A 9,611-nucleotide genomic window follows, 5' to 3' on the forward strand; every position below is an offset into this window, starting at 1 on the left:
AGGAAAGCGAAGGTGCCCGTGGATTGGCAGAGGGGCAGGACCGCGTTCGGAGATTGGAGCCCGAGGGGGTTTGTGGGGTCAGCGCCGGAGGCAAAGGGCGGCCGGGGCGGGGGGACACGAGAGGCTCCCCTCCGAGGAGGCGGCACCGGGCGGCCGCCCCCTGCCGGCCGAGCAGCAGCGCCGCGCCTGCCGCCCCGCGGGGTCTTTGCTCGGGGAGGCGGGGACCTTGCCCCGTCACGTGGGGCGGGCGGCCGCTTCCCGCCGAAAGGGAGGGGCGGGGCCAGGCCGGGCCTGAGGCGGCGTGAGGCGAGGTGAGCTGAGGTGGACTGGGCCAGCGTCCCGGCCTTGGGGGGACGGCTGCCGGCGCCTGGGGAAGGCTTTTCCGGGCTGAGTGATGAAGAACTGGGCCCTTGTGCAGGTACCGGCTTTTAGCGAGAGGCCTAGCTCGGGGCATCTCCGTGCCGCTGCAGAGGCGTGCGTGTGTTCAGTGTGAGCCCCGAGTGCTCCTTTCACCAGGCGCCAAACGCCGGTTTGGGGAGGGGAAGAGAAAAACAAACAGTGATGGTTAAGTATGGCAATATTAAGCACTTATCTTGGCTTCCTCATGTGCTTACAAAAATGCCCTGAATAATAAGCACCTCTTTGTGCGCAGACTTTGTAATACGTTGCCCGAGGTTACCAATTGACGCAACTCAAAACGGTGGAGATGTGTCAGGCTGCTCCTGCGACAGACATGCACTGGGAAGAGGAGCGAGAGCAGAGGGTGCTCTCTTCTGTGGGAAAACAAAAACGTTTTATGAAAGATAATTGACTGACTTTATCACAGGCGGGTTTTAAAGCCTCTTTTACGTCATCGCCTCCAGTAAAACCAGACGTGGATTCTGCCAGACTCGGTTTCTGGAGCAGTTGAGCTCCACTGTTTTCTGCTGGCTGCGGTTGGGCTTAACGCTGCTACCTTCTAAAATCTAAAAATCCGATGTTTTTTTCAACATGCTGTTCCCTGCTGGGTGAAACTACAGGTTTTTCGAGTTAGTTGCACGAGAAAAGGACAAAAGCATGTTTTTCAGCTGTTAGGCGCAATAGTCGAAGAAAGATTAAAACAAAGAAACCAGCCAAAACAACCCCCTTCCAGAGCAGTCCAAATAAAATAATTCATATATTTGACTTAAATATTTACACATTTATTTAGTATAAATGTTTGCGTTTGATTTTTATTTTTTTAATTTAGGCTATAATTATGTGTAACTTTAAAGCTCTCTCAAAATACTTTTTCTTAATAGCTACTATGCAGTCGTTGACTTGCACAAAATAGTTCACAGAAAAGCCCCAAAACCCCCTAGGCAAGAGGGTGTGCAGAAGGGCGTGAAAATAATACTGGAGAGATTAGAAGTAGTGAGTAGGTGGAAATGGGAACAGATGTGTAGGCAGGGATTATGCAGTTTTCAGGGGGAGAACAAAGAACCTGAACTTGATGCAGTAAAAGGATGAGAAACCCAAGAATTAATCGTGAAATGGGATTCACCTGGAATATGTCTTTGGTGGCATTTTGAGTTCAGTGCTGCAAAGGCGGAGGTATGAGGAAGTGAGAGGAAGAAACCGTGCATAATAAGATGCTAGCTGCTGCAGTGCCAACCATGGAAATTGATCAGCAGTCCCTCTAAGAAAAGACAGAGTGTTAATTATATTGTTAGCAGAAGTCAAATAAGATGTGGACTGGAAAAAACAGCAATAAAATATGTTCATTTCCTCTTTTACACATAGGACAGTCTATATGTGTTCTCTTTCCAACAATATTAAATTAACATAAAAGAGGAGATTAATCAGGTAATAATTATAGACTATTTATAGACTTCCACCATGGAAGACAGTGAGGCTTTCAAAGCTCAAATGTCAGCAATATAGAGATAAAGCAGAGCAGGCAGAGATAAATCCATCTTTCACAATATAGTATCACTCGCAACATCAAGGTGAGGTGAGGGCACGGGTGCAAGAAATCATCTGCAGTAAACTGCTAGTAAGATGATGGTTAAATGTATTGGTAGGGGGCCATTAAAAGCCTTGAACGCGTGATGTGGTCCTGATCAGTCACGGTTAAAATCAATGACATCTTACAAGCCACATTTTAAAAACCCTTCTGGACTAATGTGGACTTCCCTTATAGTAGATTTTATGGTGAAATCCCTACTGCTTTTTTCTTTTGGCTGAGAGGCAACCTCACAACCTCGGGGCTGACTGTGCAGCTGTGATAACGTCTGCTCTTGTTTTGTTCTCTGGATTGTAAAGTGTCATGTGAAAAATACAATCAAAGGTGAAGGAAGACCTTATGAACTGCATACAAGTCACTGGTGAATTCCCCAGCAGATTTTTTTGATTCTTTTAAAGTCTACCAACGGAAACTAAAGTTTGCCCTGCCTGAGTTGCCTGGTTTGTATTCCTCTCATATGACCTCATTCACGGAGGAAATGCATTCCTGGCACAAGGGAATTGTTTACTATAGAACTGTTTTCTCAATGACGGTGGAACTAGAAGTTGAATGCTAATGTAAACATCGTTGCTCTCCATTCCAGACTGAGGTTGTACATAAAGCAGTGCTTAATTAATCTGACCTTCATAAATAATATTCACAAAGTGTATAATTTTAAAGAGCAAGTTGACCAATGTCTGTGCATACCCTGAGGATGGGGAGGGAAAAAGAATGGATAAAACATGCTCATTGCTTTGATAATTAATCTTTAGAAGAAGCTTCGGTACAAGTGATGTGTTTAGAGACGGAGAGGGAATACAATAAAAGTAGATGAAAGCAGCCAAACTATAAGAGCTGTTGCAGCTGTGGTTTTCTGCTTCCTCGGTTTTGTTAATTTAATCTTTCAACAGACTTTTACAATAACAATATTGCGGGTTGAGATACTCAGTATGAATTAAAGCGTGGCAACTAAAGAATCAAAGCTGTCATTTGAACATGGAAACAAATTTGTGAATTGGTAATACTGCAGCACAAATGGCTGATATTAGAAATGTCCTTTTGATCTTCTTCTTAAGAGATAAATGCTCCCAAAACATACCAGGTACACGTAAAAGAAATATGTCTTGTTTTAAGACTCCTTTGGGAGAAGGGATGAAGTTTTAGAAGAGCAGGTAGCAAGGTTGCAACCTCCAGCCACTGGAGTCACTTGTATTGTCCCCAGCTATTCATCTGCTGAACATTCTGGTTGTCTTTTCTGCGTATTTTGAAGGAGGAGAGGAGATCAGGAGCTATAGGCTATACTGCGATAAAGCTGGGGACTTCTTCATGTGATTTGCATCCAGCCTGTCCTAGTGCATTTAGAAAAAGAAACCGTCGTGAAAGAGTAACTTTCATGACCAAGGGACACAACTTTTTCCTTTTATCCTTCCAAATTAACTTGCTTTCTTCTCTAGCTTTCCGCCTTTTTTTGTAGCAAGCATAGGTATGGCATCCAACAGCACTCTGAAGAAGTGAGCATTAATGGTTACAAGAGCATAGAGCCACATCAGTAATTCTGGGAGTCCTGTGAAGCTCCACGTTTTAGAATAATGGCAGCCTAGATGGGTGGTTCCTGTCAACCAACTTTCTTCATCCCTTATTTCTTGAGGAAGAATGGCTAATAGGAACATAAGAGCTGCTGCACTTGGTCAGAAAAGGATCTGACATACTGTGTGTCCCTGACAGCTGTCTGTAGAGGATACTTGGGAAAGAGGAAAGAAATGATGTCCTGTATATGGTGGCGACTAACAGTGTGTGACTGAAATATGTATCACACTGTTGTCTGCATGGTTGTGCTTCCCCAAACAAAAAAACCAGGCACCCTGTAGCTGGACAACAGCTTGTATAATGGTCATCATGCTGGGCAAAGATCATAGAATTATGCTTTGCATTGCAGAGTGAAATAACTCTCACAGCATTACCCAGGCCAGAACACCTTCTGCTGGAGAGCCGTCAGGCTGAGCTTGTGGGTCTCCCTAAAAGGAGATTTTGAGTGCTGCAGTACTCAGCGTACCATCCAGGAGGTGCTTGCTTGTAACAGGGACAGGCAGATCCCGGCCCTCTCACAGCCACCAGATGCCCTTACCCTGATGAACTCGGGCAGGGCTGATGGCCCAGGGGCTTCTGCAGGATAGCGCCCCGCAGCTGCCAGCACAAAGGGAGGTGGTGGTTGCAGGCAGCCTGGGTCTAGGTCGAACCAAGGCTGCCTGCTGGAAGCAGAGGAGATGGTGCTGATTTTGCAGTATGAAAGCACGTCATGTGTACGTGTATAGCCCAGCCACCAGCCTAGGGCTTCTGCAGCTGTTTTGGGATGAATACACTGGAAACAAAACCGCTGAAAGCACTGTTTACATCAGAATTTTGTCTTCACACTGTTCTTCAAGCTTATTTAACTGTTTAATGTTTTCCATAGTTGTTTAAAGAAAGGTAAAACAGTAACCAAAATTAGTAACTCTAATTGTGAATCATTACCTGTTATAATTATTTTTAATTTTATGCTGAAGAAGTAACTACTGCTATTTTGCATATTGAGCAATAGATCTATTGAAATAAAATTAATGACAACCAGTAATAAAAGGAAATCTTTACTGTCTGTAACTTAAAAACACATAAACTTGGGACCAAGATGGTCTAGCATTTCACTTATTTATATTTCTCTTCATTTGGTGCACCTGCTTATACCAGACTTCACACTGGAACAATTTGCTGTTCACACTTGAACATAAGAGACTCTGTTAGCTTGCTGAATATTCCTAGGTATGTTGCAGGTTGGAGGAGAATGCCAAGTGGACTGCTTCTCCTCAGATGGCATGGAAAACATGCTGGAGCAAGCACTGCTGAAAGCAGGGGGGAACAGGCATAGGAAGGAACAGGCTATGGCTGTCCTTTGTAGTGGAAGGCTCAGTGCTGTAACTTTTAAATATCTGTAAGCAGTGAACACAGGTATTTCACATAGGGACACCCACTTTGGCTCTTGACATAAGAGCACCCATTCTCAATTGTTCTAATGGCCTTAAAAATTATATTTGAGCAGATGAATACAATTAATGTTCCAAGATCACACATGTAGCATTATAGATGTTGTGGGAGCAGAAGCAGCCAGAGACACACACAGTGTGTTTGCTTGCCCCAGAAGCCATGACAGTCTGCACAATATCCCCATTGCCACCTGTCCCACCATTGCTGCCTGTCCCACCATTTTGCACCCAGCCCCCAGGAACTCACTGTTGGGCCACCGTAACTGAACATGTACAGGAAAATGTGCTATACAAGTAGAATTGACCTGCTGGCAAGTTTGAAAATACAGTTCCACCACAATTGCCTTCCTGTCAGGTGTAGTAAGTGTGATTTTCCCCTCTACTTATTCCACCTTGAATGCTGGGTAAGAGGATTTTTTTTGTTGTTCCTCATAAAAAGTGACTGTTTCACTAGTAGCAAACATGCTGTAGCCTCCACTGCAGAAGGCACAGTCCTTGTAATTTGTAGGTCTCCATCTTACATTTGGTCTGTAGGGCCATTCTTACAGTAACAGTAATTCATGGTGTGACATATCAAGCTTTTCTGGAGTTGCTCCGGCTTTCCATACTTTTCTCCTGCAACCTTCCACTTACCAGCACTGCAGCAGAGCCCTTCTTCCTTTGCTAGCAAAATCAGATGCCGCAGCTCCTGTCCTGGCTCACAGTTCTCCACCCCGGTGGCAGCTGCCCCCTTTCCCTTATGTCCTAGGAAAGGGCTGGACTGCCAAGTACGTAAAGCAAGGATCTGCATTCCAAAAGGAGCGAAGAAGTTGTGCTTTGACAGGCAATCTATGCTTCAGAGGGAGGGAAGAGAAGATGCCTGTGTTGCGCTTACAATGGGGTGACGCCTACCTCCGAACGGAAAGGTGGATAATGAGAGCCAGGGAAGAGCCTCAGAGGCTTAATAAAGCCCCCTGGCCCCTTGTGTAACGAACTCCAAGAACAGCCATGTGAGGATTACCACACCTGCCCTTGCTCCCTGCCTGTCTAGGAAATCCACAGTTGCTGCAGCCTGCAGTTACCATCTCTAAGCTCCTGTTGTCATACTGTGTCAGAGTGAGCTTTACTACAGGATTTCATCTGTAGAGAAGTTAACTCCTTGGTCACTGTATGTTTTTAGGTTTCCAGATAGTAATTCTAAGTGGACATCTGCTTCCTTCCTGTGTAAGGAAGCCATTCCTGGCTGCTTTCAGTTAAGTCCTTCAGGAATTAACATTGAAGCCATCACATCACTTGAGCAATATTTGTATCATGTTTTGCCTTTCCTTAGAGGCAGTTTTTCACTTATGACTGTCATTATGACCTTCCTGGATGTGTATTTGCATGAATGTTTTCACTTTTTAGCCAGATATGGAACATTTTTGTAATTATACTTCCACCAACTTCTGGCCTATTTCTTTCACTTTCCCTGATTTCTGCTCAGCAATTTGGTGGTGAAGTTGCTTCCAGGCAAGCTGTTGTTATTTTTCCAAAATAGGCATAATTTTGTGCTTTATATCATGCCTTTGGAAACACATACCTCTAGGTAATCTTTAAAATGACAGGTCCTAAACTTCCACAACTTCACTCTGCTTCAGGATTAAGCTACTAGTTATACCACCCCAAGTCATTCACAGTCAAGCCGTGTCTATTATGTGCATGTTCATATTACTCAATATTATTACAAAAGGTTGAGTTAATGATTTGCAATGTTGGTAGGCCTCTGGTTTAATCAAAACCTCACCTTTTGGAGGTGATCTTAGGTAGTTTCTGTGCTTGTAAACCTACCGTGTTGCTCTCCAGATGTTCTTTGTGCCTCCCAATGACAACATTTCATGTTTCTAGAGCCGCTTGCCCTACCCCACGTTGCTGGGTGGGAGAGCTGCATACTCTCCCATTGCCCTTTGCTTTGTAGCTGCACTCAAAAATACTGGAAGAACTGAAACTTCCAGGTTTGTGCCAGGTTCTCTTTCAAAGCAATTCAGAGAACTTTCTTTGATCAATCTTTTAACAGGAATTAAGTCTGTTTCCAGTTCCAGGTAACACACTGGATATCCACAGCACTGGCAAGGGGCTGGTGTTTATTTCTCAGATGCAATTACACAACATCTGCCCTTGTATCAGTGCCCAATAAATTATCTTTGGCACACACTGCAGCAAAGCTACTGTTACACAATGGAAATTTAGAAGATGTCTTGTATGTAGCTCAGGCCTCCTCTCACCGGAGAAACGACTACAAAATAGCTGTCTAAAAGCAGGCATTCAACCATTTCTCCCCCTTGCACTGTTATGAGATACACCGTGTTGCTTGTGCTCCTCTGAGTCTGTCTCCATCCTCAAACAGCCCAGCCCATTGCCATCCTGCTGTCAGCCAGGGAAAGGACAGCTTGTACAGATGGGCTCTGTTGCTTTGAAGGGAAAAAGGGAAATAGCAGACATTCTGTCAGCTTGTTTGCTGCATATAAGCTTGCTTTGGTATAAACACTGCAGAAATACAGGAACATAAAGAGCTTTGAAATAGGCTTTAAAAAGGAATCAGGGCCTCATCTTCCATCTGAGAAAAAAAAATAAAATGGTGTGAAGGACAGAGGGTAAGTCAGACAAAAAACCAAGAAAACCTGGTATTAGAACAGCAAAAAACCAGAGAGTACAACTCAAAAGCAACAGGAAAAAGGCAAGCATAGATTGCCAATTAACATTTCACATCAAAAGAAAATTCTGATCAAAACCTTTTTCTTCTAAGCAGCAGCATCAGGCATTTCCAGTATCTACTGTGGTGGAGTGAGCACGCTTTACACAAAAAGCGGCCCAAGAGAGTAAGTCTAATGGCTACAAAGCTCATAGAAACCATTTTACACAGCTGACAACTAGGACAAAAACAGGACAAAACCCCTCAGGAGCCCGGAGCATCAGCATTGCTGCCCTTGTTCACCCATTGATTTCCACCCTGTGCCAGCCCCAGGAGGCCTGAGGCACAGACCAGGGTCTCTCACCCTGTATGCGCCTCTGTAGATGCATTTACCCTATGCAGAGCCTCCAACTGCCCAGGAAGAACACCACCACTATGCCTCCTCCCTCACATAATCCCACAAAAGCTCCAACACATTCATTCCCTGCTGGACTTAGCCCATCTAAACCCAAAACAAGCAGGCACCGTGCAGTGCTATAAGTGCTGGGTGAAGGTGACTTCGCAGTGACTACCTGTTGTGCCTTTGGTGGGTCTTTCCTGAGGGGTTTGTAACCAGCGTTTGCATATATGGATATACCACAGCCCTCCATGTGCCTTTAGGCAATGATGGTATCTATTTATACAGGCTTCCCTTCTCTGTCCTGAAGCTGGTGAAGGAACAGTGAAGCTGAAGGGCAGCGGGAAGATTTTAGGCTCTGTCAGCAGGCCCTGAGGCTCCTATGGAAACTATTGCTGTGCAGCAACTATGCAAGCTTTGCTGCCAGGCAGGCAAACCACCTGCTTGTTTCCATACTGATAGTGGACACGTGCATGAGGTTTTGGGGCAGGTAACAACAAACTATAAAAGAAAACCTTTTTAAATTACAGGCACAGAACAAGGCTGGACATGAATGCACGAGTGCACAACAAAACAAGAGCACGTGTAAAGGCTAAAAAAACCAGTAATTGCTTTGCAGTTTGGTTGCGTACAGAGCAATTCATAGCTGTGATTAATTCATTAAAACCTTAAAACTCCAAGTGAGCTTAGGCTCAGCAAGGCAAGAGCATGACCATTTCAACTGCCATTTTAAATGGCACATTTGAAAACAGTAGTCAGCTAATTTTCCTGATTTTCTAAAATTTTACCTAAAAATAAGGCCTTGACAGGTCAGAGCCTCCCTGCCACAGCCCAAGCTCCAGCCTTTAAGGAGAGGAGAGAGGAAAAGTAATCATTTGAATTCATACAGTTTTAATTTCATTTTTTCCTAGCTTTCTATTGGACAAACAATTCACTTAACTCTTCCAGAGCCCAGGTCACAGCTGTAAGTAACAATCCTCATTTGCCATTGTATTTCCTGTATGAGATGGCAATATTTATAGCAACTTTCTCAGTTCCTCATCTAGCTGACTTGTTACTGCTGAGACATTGACAGAGAAGCAGCAGAAGGGCCGCTGCTCCAGCTGAGATTTTTGTAAGAAGTTACCTGTGGTCGGTCATCGGCCGACAACACAATGAGTCAGAGGAAATTACTGTTTATAGTTTACAGAACACATGTGACACTGAGCATGTTTGAAAGCAAAGTCCCTGCCTTGAATAGCTTTGATTTAAATTAGCTGAGGCAGCAGAAGAGGAGGGAGGGCAAGCAAACGCAAGTCTTGCCAATTCATGGCACAGTGCCTGATAATAGGTCACCAAGCAGGAAAGAAAACCCTAGCTTCACTATCAGCATCAGCCCTGCGCTCAGGTGTCAGTGACTTATTTCCTGGAGATGTCTCAAAACACGACCACAAGCCTTTTTAGAAGAGAATTTAGCTCCTGCTATGATGCAGATAGGACATCGTATTTTGCTTTCATGACTAAGTCCAAATAAATGAGCCCTAAAATATCAACTATTTCTGCAAAAGACCAGCAGACCAACACGTGGTAGATAGTTTGGCACAGGTA

At 44.4% G+C, this 9,611-nt stretch overlaps 1 long non-coding RNA gene across 1 annotated transcript; it reads left to right on the top strand.

Moving 5' to 3' along the window:
• The first annotated feature begins 275 nt into the window (after positions 1–275).
• Positions 276–2,785, top strand: LOC115605101. The gene is made up of 2 exons (XR_003990506.1): positions 276–311; positions 653–2,785. It is a non-coding gene; the product is annotated as an uncharacterized LOC115605101 (long non-coding RNA).
• Positions 2,786–9,611: the final 6,826 nt, after the last annotated feature.

This window comes from Strigops habroptila, chromosome 1 (genome assembly GCF_004027225.2).
Source record: "Strigops habroptila isolate Jane chromosome 1, bStrHab1.2.pri, whole genome shotgun sequence".
Lineage (NCBI taxonomy): Eukaryota > Metazoa > Chordata > Aves > Psittaciformes > Psittacidae > Strigops > Strigops habroptila.